We start from the raw sequence: 17808 nt of genomic DNA, 5'->3' as shown, positions 1-17808 counted from the left end.
CTGAGACAATGGGGCTTTCTGGATATACAATCATGTCATCTGCAAACAGGGACAATTTGACTTCCTCTTTTCCTAATTGGATACCCTTGATTTCCTTCTCCTGCCTAATTGCCCTGGCCAGAACTTCTAACACTATGTTGAATAGGAGTGGTGAGGGAGGGCATCCCTGTCTTGTGCCAGTTTTCAAAGGGAATGCTTCCAGTTTTTGCCCATTCAGTATGATATTGGCTGTGGGTTTGTCATAGATAGCTCTTATTATTTTGAGATACATCCCATCAATACCTAATTTATTGAGAGTTTTTAGCATGAAGGGTTGTTGAATTTTGTCAAAGGCCTTTTCTGCATCTATTGAGATAATCATGTGGTTTTTGTCTTTGGTTCTGCACAGCAAAAGAAACTACCATCAGAGTGAACAGGCAACCTAGAAAATGGGAGAAAATTTTCCCAACCTACTCATCTGACAAAGGGCTAATATCCAGAATCTACAATGAACTCCAACAAATTTACAAGAAAAAAACAAACAACCCCATCAAAAAGTGGGCAAAGGATATGAACAGACACTTCTTCAAAGAAGACATTGATACAGCCAAAAGACACATGAAAAAATGCTTATCATCACTGGCCATCAGAGAAATGCAAATCAAAACCACAATGAGATACCATCTTACACCAGTTAGAATGGCAATCATTAAAAAGTCAGGAAACAACAGGTGCTGGAGAGGATGTGGAGAAATAGGAACACTTTTACACTGTTGGTGGGACTGTAAACTAGTTCAACCCTTGTGGAAGTCAATGTGGCGATTCCTCAGGGATCTAGAACTAGAAATACCATTTGACCCAGCCATCCCATTACTGGGTATGTACCCAAAGGACTATAAATCATGCTGCTATAAAGAGACATGCACATGTATGTTTATTGCAGCACTATTCACAATAGCAAAGACTTGGAACCAACCCAAATGTCCAACAATGATAGACTGGATTGAGAAAATGTGGCATATATATACCATGGAATACTATGCAGCCATAAAAAATGATTAGTTCATGTCCTTTGTAGGGACATGGATGAAATTGGAAATCATCATTCTCAGTAAACTATCGCAAGAACAAAAAACCAAACACCGCATGTTCTCACTCATAGGTGGGAATTGAACAATGAGAACACATGGACACAGGAAGGGGAACATCACACTCTGGGGACTGTTGTGGGGTGGGGGGAGGGGGGAGTGATAGCATTAGGAGATATACCTAATGCTAAATGGCGAGTTAATGGGTGCAGCACACCAGCATGGCACATGTATACATATGTAACTAACCTGCACATTGTGCACATGTACCCTAAAACTTAAAATATAATAATAATTAAAACAACAACAACAACAACAACAACAAAGAAAAGCTTCAAGTCACATGCAAGGAAATATCCATTAGACTAACAACAGCTTTCTCAGCACAAACCTTACAGGTCAGTAGAAAATGGGATAATATATTTAAAGTGCTGAAAGAAAAAAAACTCAGCCAAGAATACTATGCCCAGCAAAGCTATCATTCATATATGAAGGAGAATTAAAGTTTTTCAGACAAGCAAAAACTGAGGAAATTCATCACCAGTAGACTAGCTTTGCAAAAAATGCTTAAGGGAACCCTACATTCAGACATGAAAGGGTGATAACTACCATCGTGAAAATACACACAAGTATAAAACTTACTAGTAGGGAAAATATATAAATGAGAAAGAAGAAGGAATAAAATCTTATCACCATAGAAACCCACCTAACCACAAAGATACAAAATAAAAGAATAAGAAAGAAACAAGAGATATACAAAACAACCAGAAGACAACTAACTAACTGACATGAGTAAGTCGTCACTAATTAATAATAACCTTGAAAATAAATGGATTAAATTCCTAAATTAAAAGTTACAGACTAGATGAACCAATTAAAAGTACCCAACTATATACTGCCTACAAGAAACTCACTTCACCTGTAAAGACACTGAAAGAGAAGGGATGATAAAAGATATTTCGTGAAAATGAATACCAAAAATGAGCAGAAGTAGTTATAAGAAATATACTTTAAGACAAAAATTCTAAAAACATACAAAAAGGTCATTATATAATGCTAAAGGGGTCAATTAAATAAGAAGATATAACAATTGTAAATGTATGTGCACCCAACATAGGAGCACCTTGATATGTAAAGCAAATGTTATCAGATCTAAAGTGAGAGATAGACTCTAATACGATAATAGTTGTGGATTTCAACAACCCACTCTCAGAAATGAGCAAATTATCTAAGCAGAAATCCAACAAAGAAACATCAGGTTTAAATTATGCAGTAGACCAAATAAACCTAACAGATGTCTACAGAACATTTCATGCACTGGTTGCAGAATACATATTTTTCTTATCAGTACACGGGACATTCTCCAGAATAGACCATAAGTCAGGCTACAAAAGAAGTCTCAACAAATTGTTTAAAAATTGAAATCATATCAAGTGTTTTTTTCTGACAAATATGAAAGAAAGCTAGAAATCAATAACAAGCAGAATTTTGGAAATTGTACCAAAACACGGAAATTAATGGCCAATGGGTGAAGAAAGAAATTCACAGAAATTAAAAAATTTCCTGAAATAAATGAAAATAGAAACACAACATCAGAACTTATGGGATAGAGCAAAAATAGTATTAAGAGGGAAGTATATAGCAATACATGCCTATATTCATTAAGAAAGATTTCAAATAAAAAACCTATTAATGGATCTCAAGGAACGAGAAATGGAAGAATAAACCAAACACTGAATTAGTAAAGAAACAGCAATGATCAGAGCAAAAGTAAAGAAAATAGAGAGTAAAACTCCAGATCAACAAAATAAAAGGTTTGTTTTCTGAAAAGATTAAAAAATTGAAAATACATTTTATTTATTTATTTATTTATTTATTTATTTTTTTGAGACGGAGTCTGGCTCTGTTGCCCAGGCTGGAGTGTAGTGGTGTGATCTCGGCTCACTGCAAGCTCCACCTCCCGGGTTCACGCCATTCTCCTGCCTCAGCCTCCCGAGTAGCTGGGACTATATGCACCTGCCACCACGCCCGGATGATTTTTTGTATTTTTAGTAGAGACGGGGTTTCACCGTGTTAGCCAGGATGGTCTTGATCTCCTGACCTCGTGATCTGCCCACCTCGGCCTCCCAAAGTGCTGGGATTACAGGCGTGAGCCACCGCACCCGGCCGAAAATACATTTTCTAGATTAACTAAAAAAACAGAGAGACATTCCAAATAAATAAAATCAGAAACAAACAAATAAAGACATTACAACGGATATCACATAAATACAAAGAATAATTAGAGACTATTACGAACAATTATATACCAACAACTTGTGAAACTAGAGAAAACTGATAAATTCCTGGACACATACAAACTACCAGCATTGAACCAGGAAGAAATAAAAAATTTGAACAGACCAATAATGAGTAATAAGATTGAATCTGAAAAAAAAGTCTCCTAAAAAAGAAAAGCCCAGGACAGGAGGGCTTCATGGCTGAATTCTACCAAACTTAAAAAAAAAAAAAAAAAAAAAAGAAACTTTTTTCTCAAACTTAAAAAAAATGAATGAAAGAAATTATTCCTAATTTGTTCTATGAGGCCAGGCCAGCATTACTTTGATACCAAAACCAGGCAAGGATATAATATAAAAATAAAACTACAGGCTGATATGTATGATAAACATAGATGCAAAAATCCTCAAGAAAATGCTAGCGAACCAAATCTAACAGCACGTCAGAAAGATTATATGCCATGATCAAATGCGATTTTTCCCAGGGATGCAAGGAGATTTCAACCTATGCAAATCCATAAACATGATACATCACATCAATAGAATAAAAACCAAAAACCATATGATCATCTCAATAGACACAGAAGAAACATTTGATAAAATTTAACATTTATTCATGATAAAAATCCTCTAAAAATTAGGTATAGGGGAAATGTAGCACAACACAATAAAGGCCATATGTGACAAACCTACAGCCAACATCATGCTGAACAGGGAAAAGTTGGAAGCTTTCTCTCTAACAACTGGAACAAGGCAAGGATGCCCACATCAACACTCTTATTCAAGATAATACTGGAAGTGTTAGCCAGAGCAATATGACAGGGGAAGAAATAAGGGGCATCCAGATTGAAAAGGAAGAAGTTAAATTGTTCTTGTTTACAGATGACATTATCTTATATTTAGAAAAACCTAAAGACTTAAAAAAAACTTCTGGAACTGATAAAAAATTCAGTAAGTTTGCAGGATATGAAATCAACATAAAATAATCGGTAGCATATCTATACACCAATAATGATGTAGCTGAAAAAGCAATTAAGAAAGCAATCCCATTTACAATACTACAAAAAAGTCTAGTAATAAATTTAACCAAGGAGGTGAAATATTTCTATAATGAAAACTATAAACACTGGTGAAAGAAATTGAAGAAGACACACACACACAAATGGAAAAATATCCCATGCTTATGAATTGGAAGAATTAATAGTGTGAAAATGAGCACTAAACAGATTCAATGTAATCCTATTAAAATATCGATAACATTCTTCACAGATATAGAAAAAAAGTCTAAAAAATTTATATGGAAACACAAAAGGCTTTATATAGCCAAAGTAATCCCGAGCAAAAAGAACAAGGCTGGAGGCATCACACTACCTGATTTAAAAATATGCTGTTCTACAAAACTTTAAATCACACTACCTGATTTAAAAATATGCTATTCTACAAAGCTATAGTAACCAAAACAGCATAGTACTGGCATTCAAAAAGATACATAGACCAACAGAACAGAATAGAGAACACAGAAATAAGTCCATATATTTGCAGCCACTTGATTTTTGACAAATTCACCAAGAACATGCATTAGGGATAGGTCAGTCTCTTCAATAAATGGTGCTGGGAGAAATGGACATCACAGAAAAATAAAAATAGACTCTTATCTTTCACCACAAGCAAAAATCAACTCAAAATGGATTAAAGGCTTAAATTGAAGACCTGAAACTGGAAACTACTAGAAGAAAACATAGGAGAAATGCATCAAGACGTTGGTATGGGCAAAGATTTTTATGGATAAGACCTCAAAAATGCAGACAACGAAAGTAAAAAATAGACAAATGGAATTGTATCAAACGAAACCTGCATAGCAAAAGAAACAATCAACAGAGTGAAGAAATAACCTGCAGAATGGGAGAAAATATTCACAAACTATGACAAAATATTAATATCAAGAATACACAAGGAACTCAACTCCACAACAAAAAAATCAAATAATCTGATTAAAAAGGCAAATGAACTGAATAGATATTTATCAAAAGAAGATATACAAATGGCCAATGGGTTTATAAAAATGGTCAACATCACTAATTATCAAGAAAATGTATATCAAAACCACAATGAGATATCATCTCACCCCAGTTAGAATAGCTATTATTAAAAAGACAAAAAATATCAAATGCGGACAAAGATGTGGCAAAAAGGAAACTCAAATACATCGTTGGTGGGAATGGAAATTAATACAGCCAGTATGAAAAACAGTATGGAGATTCCTCAAAAAACTACAAATACATTACCATATGATCCAGCAATGTCATTAGGGGGTATATGTCTAAAGAAAAGGAAATCAGTGTGGCAACAAAATATCTGCAATCCCATATTTATAGTAGCACTCTTGTAGCACTATGAAGAAAACACAGGAGAAATACTTCAGGATATTGGTATGGGCAAAAATTTTCATAAATAAGACCTCGAAAGTACAGATAACAAAAGCAAAAAATAGGCAAATTGCATTATATCAAACAAACACCTTCTGCACAGCAAAAGATACAATCAACAGAGTGAATAAATAACCTGCAGAATGGGAGAAGATATTTGCAAACTATGCCAAGTTTGTACATGTGCATTGTAGCATGTGGATTGTGCATCTGGACTGTAGCACCATAGCCAAGATACAGATTGAGCGTAAGTGTCCATCAACAGATAAGTAGGTAAAGAAAATGTGACACATACACACACACACACACACATATACCCAATGAAATACTTTTCAGCCATAAAAATAATGAAATACTGTCATTCACAGCAATATAAATAAGTCTGGAGGACATTAGATTAAGTGAAATAAGCAAGGCACAGAACAGCAAGTACCACACAATCTCACTTATATGTGGAAGTTAAAACAAATTGATCTTATAGAGAGTAGAATAGTGGTTACTAGATCCTGGGAAGGGTAGAGGAGAGAACAGGATGGCAAGAGTTTTGTTAATGAATACAAAATTACAGCTAAATAGGAGGGACAGTTCTAGTATTCTAAGCACCTTGGAGTGACTATAGTTAACAATAATTTATTGTGTATTTTTATATAGGTAAGAGAGTGTATTTTTAATATTCCCAACGCAGAGAAATGATAAATGTTTGAAGTGATGGATATACCAATTATTCCGATTTGATCATTACCCATTGTATACCTGTGTCAAAATATCACACTGTACCCCATAAATATGTATAATAACTATGTGTAAATTAAAAATAATTTTTAAAAGATGAGAAGGAACAGAAACACGGAGTGAATGCCAAGGGTAAAGGACAAGCATTTTTAACTCTGCCATATTTATATGAAGGCTACATATACTTTGCTCCGATTTAATGATCTTCACAACCTTTATCTATGGTTCATTTACTTATTCAGCAAATATTTCTTGAGTATCTACTATGTGTCAGGTGCTATTCTAAGCAGGTGAGAAATATCAGTGAGTAAAATAAAAAACATTCTTACCTCCTGTATGCTTTCATTCTAGTGTGTGTTGACACCATGGGGGAATACATACAATAAACAGTAAGCATAAAAAATAAGTAAATTATGTCATATTTCAAGGTAATGATGTGGAGAAAAAAGTAGTGTGGGTTAAGGGGATCAGGAGTCCTTTTGGTAGAAGGGTGAGTGGGTTGCATTTAAACATGGTCATCAGGCCAGGCGTTGTGGCCCACACCTGTAATCCCAGCACTTTGGGAGGCCGAGGTGGGTGGGTCACCTGAGGTCAGGAGTTTGAGACCAGCCTGACAAACATGGTGAAACCCCGTCTCTACTAAAAATACAAAAATTAGCTGGGCGTGGTGGCAGGTGCTTGTAATCCCAGCTACTCGGGAGGCTGAGGCAGGAGAATTGCTTAAACCTGGGAGGCGGATGGAGGTTGCAGTGAGCCGAGATCATGCCATTGCACTCCAGCCTGAGTGACAGAGTGAGACTCTGTCTCAAGAAATAAAAATAAAAATAAATAAATAAATAAATAAATACATAAAAATAAGCATGGTCATCAAGGTAGAACTTATAGAGAAGATGACTTTTGAACAATGATTTATAAGAGATAAAGGAGGAAATGATTTGAGTACCTGAGTAAAGACCATTCCAGGCAGAGGGAAAAGCCAGTTCAATGCCCGGAAGAGGGAGAGTGGCTGGAACCTTCAAGCAACATCAAGGAGATTGATGTCGTTGGAGTGCAGTGAACAAGAGGGAGTATATAAGATGTAGTCGGATAAATGAAAGGATGGGTGGACGGCACTGAAGTGGGGCAGATCATTTAGGGATTTTGAGGCCACTAGAAGGTCTTTTTTACTTGAAGTGAAATGGAGAGCCATTGAACAGCCATGAGCAGAAGAGCGATGTGATCTGACCTATGAAATTTTAGAGGTATATTTTACCTATAGTAAACTGCACAGGTTTCAGAGTATCATTTGTTATATGTTGAAAAATGTGAAATCTATGAGACCATTACTTAAGTCAAGATATAGAGCATTTCCCTCTAAATTTCTCTCATTACCCTTCCTATGGTCTGAATATTTGTGTCACCTTAAAATTCGTATGTGGAGGCCTAATCACCCAGGAATAATAGATTGGGCCTTTAGGAGGTGATCAGATCATGGGGGCGGAGTTCTGTTGTAAAGGATTAGTACTTTAAAGAAGAGGCTAGAGGGAGCTTATTCACCCTTTCTGCCTTTTGAGGACATAGGAAGTGCCATTTATGAGGAATGGACCCTCACCAGACACTCAGTCTGCTGGTACCTTAATCTCCCCAGTCTCTAGAACTGTAAACAATACATTTTTGTTATTTATAAATACTCAGTCTAAGATATTTTGTTATACCAGCAGGAATGGACTAAGACAATCAATCCTTTATTGTTTTTATTATTTCATTATGTGTATTACTTCCATTTTCTTTGTGTTTAATTTGCTCTTCTTTTCTGGCTTCTAGAAGTAGTGGTTTAGATTAGGGTTGACAAAAATTTTTTATAAAGGTCTAGATGATAAATATTTTAGGCTTTTGGGGTCATACGCTCTGTTGCAACTGCTCAACTCTGCCATTGTAGTGCAAAGCTGTCATAGTCACTGTGTAGTCAACTGAGTATGGCAGTGTTCCAATAAAACCATTAACAAAAATAGGCAGCAGACTGAATTTGATCTGGAGGCCATAGTTTACTGACCTCTGGATTAGATCATTGGTTTTTGAATCTTCCTTCTTTTTTATTTTTGCCATTGCATTTTTTTAGTTTTAAAATTTCCATGTAGTTTTTCTATTTCCTTATTTATCTGCTGAGATTCTCATTTGTTTCAGGAAAGTTTATAATTGTTCCATGAAGCACATTCATAATGGCTGATTTAAAATCTTGCTCACATAATTTTATCATCAGTGGTCATTTTGATGTGGGTATCTGTCGTTTGTCTTTGCTCATTCAAGTTGAGATGTTCCTGGTTCTTGAAATAGTGATTTCCTATTGAAAGCTGGGCATCTTAAGTGTTATGTCATGAGAGTCTGGATCTTAATTAAATCGATTATAGTTAAACTCTTCTCTCTTAAACACCACTCTGGTGGGAGAGGAGGCAGTCTACCTTCTTCTCTCCACCATTCAGAGTTTTCTCTCTCTTTTTTTTTTTTTGTATAGAATACCCAGGGGTTTGGCTGTATTTAGTGGGAGAAATAGGGAAGAGGACACGTGCTGCATCTTAAGAGAATGCATTTAATGTATCCATTTGTTTATTTATTTTGAATTAAATTTTTAAATCTTTTTTAAGTTCAAGGGTACACATGCAGGTTTGTTATACAGGCAAACTTGTGTCACTGGCGTTTGTTGCACAGATTACTTCATCACCCAGCTATTATGCCTTGTACCCATTAGTTATTTTTCCTGATCCTCTCCCTCTTCCCACCTTCCACACTCTGAAAGGCCCCAGTGTGTGTTGCTCCCCTCTGTGTCCATGTGTTCTCATCATTTTACTCCCACTTAAAAGTAAGAACATGTAGTATTTGGTTTTCTCTTCCTCCATTAGTTTGCTGAGGATGATGGCCTCCAGCTCCATCCACGTCCCTGCAAAGGACATGATTTCATTCTCTTTTATAGCTGCATAGTACTCCACGGTATATATGTACCACATTTTCTTTATCCAATCTGTCAATGATGGACATTTAGGTTGATTCCATGCCTTTCCTATTGTGAATAGTGCTGCAGTAAATGTGTGTGTGTGTGTATCGTTATAATAGAACAATGTATATTCCTTTGGGTATATACCCAGTAATGGGATTGCTGGATGGAATAGCATTTCTGTTTTTAGGTCTTTGAGGAATTGCCACACTGTCTTCCACAATGGTTGAACTAATTTACACTCTCACCAACAATATATAAGTGTTTTTTTTTCTCTGCAACTTCACTAGCATCTGTTTTTTATTTTTTTACTTTTTAATATTAGCCATTCTGACTGGTGTGAGATGATATTTCACTGCGGTTTTGATTTGCATTTCTAATGATCAGTGGTACTGAGCTTTTCTTCATATGCTTGTTAGCCACATGTGTCTTAATTTGAAAAATGTCTGTTCATGTCCTTTGCCCCTTTTTAATGGAGTTTTTTTTTTTCTTGTAAATTTAAGTTCCTTATAGATGTTGGATATTAGACCTTTGTCAGACGCATAGTTTGCAAACATTCTCTCTCCCATTCTGTAGGTGGCCTGCTCACTCTGTTGATAGTTTCCTTTGCTATGCAGAAGCTCTTTAATTAGATCCCCTTTGTCAATTTTTGCTTTTGTTTCTATTGCTTTTGGCATCTTTGTCATGAAATCTTTGCCCATTCCTATGCCCTGAATGGTATTGCCTACATTGGCTTCCAGGATTTTTATACTTTTGGGTTTTACACTTAAGTCTTTAATCCATCTTGAGTTAATTTTTGTATATGGTGTAAGGAAGGGGTCCAGTTTCAATCTTCTGCATATGGCTAGTCCATTATCCCAGCATCATTTATTGAATAGGAAATTCTTTCCTCATTACTTATTTTTGACAGATTTGTTGAAGATCAGATAGCTGTAGGTGTGCGACCTTATTTCTGAGTTCTCTATTTTGTTCCATTGATCTATGTGTCTGTTTTTGTACCCGTACCATGCTATTTTTGGTTACTACAGCCCTGTAGTATAGTTTGAAGTCAGCTAGCATGATGCCTTCAGCTTTGTTCTTTTTGCTTAGGATTGCCTTGGCTATTTGGGCTCTTTTTTGGATCCATATTAATTTTAAAATAGTTTTTTTCTAGTTCTGTGAAGACTTTCAATGGCAGTTTAATAGGAATAGAATTGAATCTATAAATTACTTTGGGTAATATGGCCATTTTTATTATATTGATTCTTCCTATCCATGGACATGGGATGTTTTTCTTTTTGTTTGTGTCATCTCTGATTTCTTTGACCAGTATTTGTAGTTCTCCTTGTAGAGGTCTTTCACCTCCCCAGTTAGCTGTATTTCTAGGTATTTTATTTTATTTTATTTTATTTTATTTTGTTTTATTGTGGCAATTGTGAATAGGGTTGTGTTCTTGATTTGGCACTCGGCTTGACTGTTGGTGTATAGGAATGCTAGTGATTTTTTCACCTTGATTTTTGCATCCTGAGACTTTTTAAAAATTGTTTATCAGCTTAAGAAGCTTTTGGGCTGAGACAATGGGGTTTTCTAGATATAGGATCATGTCATCTGAAAAGAGAGATAGTTTGACTTCCTCTCTTCTTATTTGGATATCCTTTATTTCTTTCTCTTGCTTGATTGCCCTGGCTAGGACTTCCATTCTGTTTTGAATAGGAGAGGTGAAAGAGGGCATCATTGTTTTGTGACAGTTTTCAAGGGGAGTGCTTCCAGTTTTTGCCCATTCAGTATGATGTTGGCTGTGGGTTTGTCATAGATGGCTCTTATTATTTTGAGGTATGTTCCTTCAATACCTAGTTTATTGAGTTTTTTTTTTTAACATGAATAGGTGTTGAATTTTATTGAAAGCCTTTTCTTCATCTATTGAGATTAAAATGTGGTTTCTGTCTTTAGTTATATCTATGTGATGAATCACATTTATTGATTTGGGTATGTTGAACCAACCTTACATCTTAGGGATAAAGCTGAGTTGGTTGTGGTGTATCAGCTTTATTATGTGCTGCTGGATTTGGTTCACAAATTGTGGAGGATTTTTGCATTGATAGTCATCAAGAACACATATTCATTTAATGTCATAAATTTCTTTCTAAGGAATGTTCTAGTGGAATCCTATAAATTTTAATATGTTTTCTTATTTAAATGAAAATATTTTTCCATTTTTTAAAATTTCTTTTTAAACCTCTGGATTACCTAGCAATAATTTACAAATATTTAGGGATTTTCTAGATGTCTTTTGTTACTTATTTCTAATTTAATTCCAGTGTGGTTTGAGAATGCACTCGGAATTCATTATTTCTTTTGAATTCATTGAGACTTGTTTTATGGTCCAGCATATGATCTATTTTAGTTAATGTTCCATGTGTTCCTGAAAAGCAAGTATATTCTGATGTTACTGGATGTGGTAAATGCCAGTTAGGTCAAGTCAGTTAACAGTGTTGTTCAACAAATGAAACATTCAAATTTAAACCCAAAGCATAGGGATGATGACATGTTGGTTGTTTACCTAGGAGAATTGACTGTGAAGCAGTTTTCATGGTGGTTGAGGGGGTTTCAGGTCTCTTTAATGCATTACCCCTCAGTTGCCAGGAAGCTGTCTCTACTTAGTGCCCCATTGCTTAATACTCCCTATGCCCGGTCAATAGATGAAGTTCAAGTCCCCTTAGCTCACCTCCAGGTTGCTATGTGACCAGCTTACCTGGATATCTTTAGCCCTCATCATCCCCACCCTACCTCCCCTGCACAGAGACCACTGTCCTTTTCTTTTAAATGACTCATAGGTCTCTACATGCCTGTGTTTCTCTCTCCTCTAGGTCTTTGCATAGGCTTTTTATCTTCCTGGAGTGACTTCTCATGAGACAACACCTCATCTTTCAAAAGCCTGCTTAGTAGAGCCTTCTATGATGCTCCCTATAAAAAATGAATCTTTTCACTATTTCCTGGGAGTACTTTGTAAATATCCCATTATAGAACTTCAGCAGATAAGCCAAGGGAATCTCCACTATGTGCTGGGCACTGTGCCAGGGGCTCAGACTCACAGGTGAATAATATTTAGTTTCTGCTCCCAAGAAATTTGTGGCTTGGTCTTCTTACTATGCCATAATGGAATTTTTAGCATATATGGCTATCTCTTGCTAAACTGCTTCCTGCTACACCTAATGGGGACAGGCCTCTGTCTTCTAATATTTTTCTTCTGAGCACCTAGCATCAGACATGACACATAATAGGGGCTTACACACAAGACCAATCAAGTTATGCTAAGAATAACACCTTCACTTTTAAGACTTGTTACCATCAATGGTGGATTTGGGGACCAAATTTATACCCTCACAAATTAGAACTAGTTCCTCCACATTCTGGAATTATACTTAGAGTCACGCACTATAGGAAGTTCTTTCAGAGATCAGTTAATTAATCCAATATTTCTAAAAATATGCTTTTATGTTGGACTGATGGAATACAGGATAACTGTTGGTAGTAGATGGATTAATTTTTTAATAATTATTTATTTTGAATGTACATTAGAAAAATATACATGGCATACTTATGATTTCACAGATATTTTTTAACAAGTGTGTAAGCATAAAGACAAACATTATATAATTATGTTTTTAAAAATAGAACGAGTTATAGGAAGGAATGGTAGAAATCATGAAGGCAGTACATGAATGAGAACAGTTTACTTATTTTATAGATGCCTAAACTAAGGCAAGAAAGAATTTTACTCAGGGTCCCAGGGCTTGAGAGTGGTCAAGCAGGAATTAAGTCTCTGACCACATCACCCTGGTTTCCAGTTGGAGAACTTTCTGGGCCACGGTCCTAGCTCCGGGTGGCTGCAGAGAGGACAGACTGGAGCATAGGAATTTGGGTGTAGGCACCAGGTGTCCCATTTGGAGCTGTGGAAGAGTGTGGGAAAGAAAGAGGAAACCAAAGGGAACAGAGAGGCTGGGGTGTGATAATAAACCTTCAGTTTCAGCTGGATAGCCGACACCGGTGGGTGGCCTCACCCCTGGTTAACGCTCCTCTCTGTGGGGCCGTGGTAGAAGCTTTGCTTCAAGAGAGGCTGCTGCCCTTACCTGCATATTAATGTCAGTAGACCCTGGTACCAGAAAAAGGCCAAGTGAGAGATTTTTTTTTTCATTCATGTCCAGACAGTGTCTCTTTTTAATTTTGTTACACCATGTAGTACTCTTTGGTGTCTTTGGAATAGAGGTATGTTTTCATCCTGCTGGGGAAACTTTTCTTTGGGGATCGGATTGGAAGGGATAGAAGAAAAGAATCCCACTGTCCTTCTGTGTGCTGCACCCCACCCCACCCCTGCCAAAGACTGCAGTGAAGAGCAAACTTGGCTCTACCCAGAACTAGTTTTTGAGAGGCATCTGACCTCATCTGTGGGGATCTGTGAGCTATCTTTGTGCTGGAGTTGGCTAGCTCTCCTTGGAGTGAATGTTGTTTTTGGGTTCCTTGATTTCCTTGGAAGGGTCTCTTCTTGAATGGTTAGATCTTTTAATCCAAGATTTAATGCCAAAAAACCTGCCCTCCAGGCTCTCACTGGAGAGCACTGCGTTTTTCATTTGTTCAATAAATTTGTATTAAGTACTTGTAAGTCAGGTGCTATCCTGGGCCGTAGGGATATGATGGAGAAAAAGCAGGTAAGATCCTTATCCTCTTCCATTCTGGTGGGGAGACACCAATACATGGATAAATGCATAAATAGTGTGCAGATTGTCATTGGCCATGACAGGTGAACTGGAGAATGATGGAGAGGCCTGTTTTAGAGGGGTGGGCAGACTCTTTGGAGGAAGTGACTGTGAATTGTGACCTGCAGAGTAAGGGGGCAGCGGCCACATGAAAAGATCAGGATGGAACCCTCTCAGAGAGTGAGCAAGTACAAGGGGTGGGAGGTGGGGGAGAGTTTGGCATCTTTTCCAAAGGCCAGTGTGGCTGGAGTGTGGTGGGAAGAAGACCCTGGAGAGGTGAGCAGGAATTAGACTGTGCTGATCTTTGCAGGCCATGGTAGGGAGACCGGACTTTTGTAAGAAGAGCAGCAGGAAGCCTCCAAAAAAATCTATACCAGTGCTTATGGAGGAGGAAGTGGGCAATGCAGCTCTGCTGGGGCTGACTTAATCCCAAACATCAGAAAGATGGACTTGAGGCTGTGTCATCTTGTCCTCTCTGTCCTGCTGGATTTTGAGTAATATTTGCACCTTATATAGAGAAAGTCTCCAATATTAGCCTTGTAAATCTCATTCTATATAATGAATCTTGTTGAAGATTTAAAGCTTTGTTTGAAATAAGTCCAATGAGAAATTTCCTTTACAGTCCAATACTAGGAAAAATTATTCTATCTTCTGAAAAGCAGTATGTGTTTTTAGTTCTCTTTGACATGAAAACACTATAGAACTGCCTTTAGTTTCCTTTCTCCTTTGGCTGCCTGGATGCTCAGGGTAAAATCTACAACCCCTGCCCCCCAAACAGCTGTAATATAGCCTTCATGATCTGCATATTTGGATTTTCCTATTATAGTCTTGGCTTCAATTTGAAAAAAAAAAATTCTTCCAGTCCTGATTTTTTTTTTTTCAAACCCTTTCTGTATTGAAGCAGGCATACATTTCTTTCTTTCTTTTCTTTCTTTCTTTTTTTTTTTTTAAAGCTCACTTTCCCAAATGGTCCTCTTAATGAATAATGCTGTCCTGCTGTGGCCTGGGCCGGAATCCTTTCCATTCTCTGGCTTCCTAAATTCCCACTTTGAGGGCCAAGGAGGTCCCATGTCCTCCAAGAGCCCCTCCGAATTGCTGCTGCCCTCCAAACTCCTGCAGCTCCTCTGATGAGCACCATGCTGCGTAGTCCTGGGCCAAGCCCTGACTTGCATTTTTCTTAAACGGTTTCTTGTATGTTAGTCTTCTCTCTCTAATTAGATTATATTTTTAAAGTCAGGGACCAGAATGTAATAAAACTCCCATTTACTGAGTGCCTATTCAGTGCTAGTCTTTATAAAAATTTGCTTCTTAATGCTCTCAGTCTATGAGGGAGGGATTGTTTCTATTTATAGACAAGAAAACTGAAATTTGGAAGTTGACTGTAAATGTGACCAGAGTACAAGTGGGTAGAGCTGGGAGTCACACCCTGCCTGGCTCCAAAGCCCATATCCCTGGGGCCACAGCATTCTTCACATTTCTGAACTTACCGTGGGCTCCCAACAAAAGCTGCCTCTCATGTCACCATGGGGCCATCTCCCACCTTCTTTCTGTGGCTTGAGTTTCTTCCAACAGAGAGTAGATTTTCATTTAGGGCAAGAAATTATATTCTAATGCAAATAACCCTACAAAAAAGTCACATTCAACACTTCAACATAGAGTTTTCAGGCACCTAATGGGAATTGGGTCCCATCTCGATTCTTGGAAGGATATAGAGGTGAATAATACATGGTCTCTGTCCTCAAGGAGCCCATAGTCAAGAGCTCAGAGTAGGTTCTTTCCTGAGCATTTGCTTTAGGGGCAGTGAGAGAGTGCTGCCCTTGTTAAAGTGACAGAGAGTCAGGGGCAGGTAGAGAGGCCACCGGTCAAGACCTGGGTTATTCTTCAGTTTATTCATTCAAGACATATTTACTGAGTGAGTGCCTGATGTCAGCCAGGTTGTTCCTTGCACTGGGGAGACGGTGAGGAACAACACATGTCCACATCCTCATGGAACTGATGGTCTGGAATGGATAGAAAGATCAGGAACAAAACAATTAAATAGACCATATTCTACATGAGGGGTTGATATGTAGTGGAGGAAAATAAAGAGGAAAAGGGCATATATATGTGCATGAATGTGTATGTGTGTAGGGGGGTGGGGAGCAGCAATTTTCAGCTCAGGAAGGCCTCACTCAGATGGCATTTGAGTAAAGAACTGAAGGAGGTGAGAAAGCCAGCCACAGGGATCTCTGGAGGAAAAGCATTCCAGGCAGAGAGGAGTGATGGTGGGACAGGCCTGTGGCAAGAGTGTGGCTGGCATGTTGGAAGAACAGGCAGGCAAGTGTGCCTGGACTGAAGTGCATAAAGAGAGAGCAGTGGGAGATGAGGGCAGGGATGAGGGCTGGATCGCTCTGCGCCTGGTAGTCCCTTGTAAGGAGTTTGGTTTTCACTCAGAGAGTGACCGAGAGTCACTGGAGGCTTTGAGTGGAGGAGGAACATGACATAACTGACTACCTATGTCCACCGGGTTGAGAATGGACCTAAGTGGTGCTATGCAATGAATTATGTCCCCTCAAAATTCATGTGTTGAAGCCCTAACTCCCAATGTGATAGTAATTGGAAGTGGGGACTTTGGGAGGGAATTAGATTTAGATGAAATAATGGAGATGGGGTGCTGATGATGGGATTACTATCCTTATAAAAAAGGGAAGAAAGCCAGAGCTCTCTGTTTCTGCCCGGTGAGGACACAGACAGAAAATGTCTGTCCGCAGGCCAAGAAGAAAGCCGACACCAGGAACCGAGGCTGCTAGCACCTTGAGCTTTGACTTCCCAACCTCCAGAATGGTGAGAAATATATGTCTGTTGTTGAAGCCACCCATTCCATGGCATTTTGTTATGGCAGCCAGAGCTGACTAAGACAGTGCGGCAGAGCTGAAAACAGGGAAACCCACACGGAGATAAATGATGGTGGAATAGAGTGTAGCAGGGGAGGTGGTGAGAAGTTTGATTCTGGATATATTGGAAGGGAGTGATATGGGTTGTAAAACAGCAGATTAAGGTTGACTTTGAGGATTTGGACTGATACCATGGAAGGATGGAGTTGCCATTAATGAGATGAAGATGCCAGGATGAACACATCTGGGGGAAAAGAACAGAGGCTTATTTGTGGGCATGTTAAGATTGGACAACTATTAGCTATTTTAAGCAGAGATGTTGAGCAGGTTGGGGGTATATTTGTGTGGAGTTCAGAGGAGAGGCTCCAGACTGGAGGCAGAACCTATGCTAGGATTCTAGCACCAGCATTTGGGAGATTTGCATACTCTGAGCCTTATTTTCCTCAACTATAAAATAAACACAATAATACCCTTAATAGTAGAGAGAAAGAGGGAGAATAGAAAGGACAGTTGGCTGTGATGTTTAAAAAGGTTTTGCTTTGTACAAATGCAAAAGATTGTCATCACTTCCCCATCTGCCCACTTACCAGTGCAGGCAAGTGAGGTCAGTTTAAGGCTTGCTCTTTTCCTCTCCTCTCCTCTCCTCTCTTTCTTTCTCTCCTCTTTCTTTCCTTCTTTCTTCAGAGTCTTGCTGTCATCCAGGCTAGAGTGCAGTGGCTCAATCTTGGCTCAC

General features: G+C 38.1%; 1 protein-coding gene across 3 annotated transcripts in view; it reads left to right on the top strand.

Moving 5' to 3' along the window:
• The window catches only part of RAB28 (RAB28, member RAS oncogene family), a 172945-nt gene extending 166109 nt beyond the window's left edge, over positions 1-6836 (top strand). For all 3 annotated transcript variants that reach the window (XR_008502038.2, XR_008502035.2, XR_008502037.2), the window contains exon 12: positions 389-6836. The gene's annotated coding sequence lies outside the window, so the exon portion shown is untranslated. The remainder of the gene's footprint in view (positions 1-388) is intronic.
• Positions 6837-17808: the final 10972 nt, after the last annotated feature.

The sequence above is a fragment of the Pongo pygmaeus genome, chromosome 3, assembly GCF_028885625.2.
Source record: "Pongo pygmaeus isolate AG05252 chromosome 3, NHGRI_mPonPyg2-v2.0_pri, whole genome shotgun sequence".
Taxonomy (NCBI): domain Eukaryota; kingdom Metazoa; phylum Chordata; class Mammalia; order Primates; family Hominidae; genus Pongo; species Pongo pygmaeus.
The sequence above is the reverse complement of the archived record's forward strand: the minus strand, read 5'-3'. Positions and strand labels throughout refer to the sequence as shown.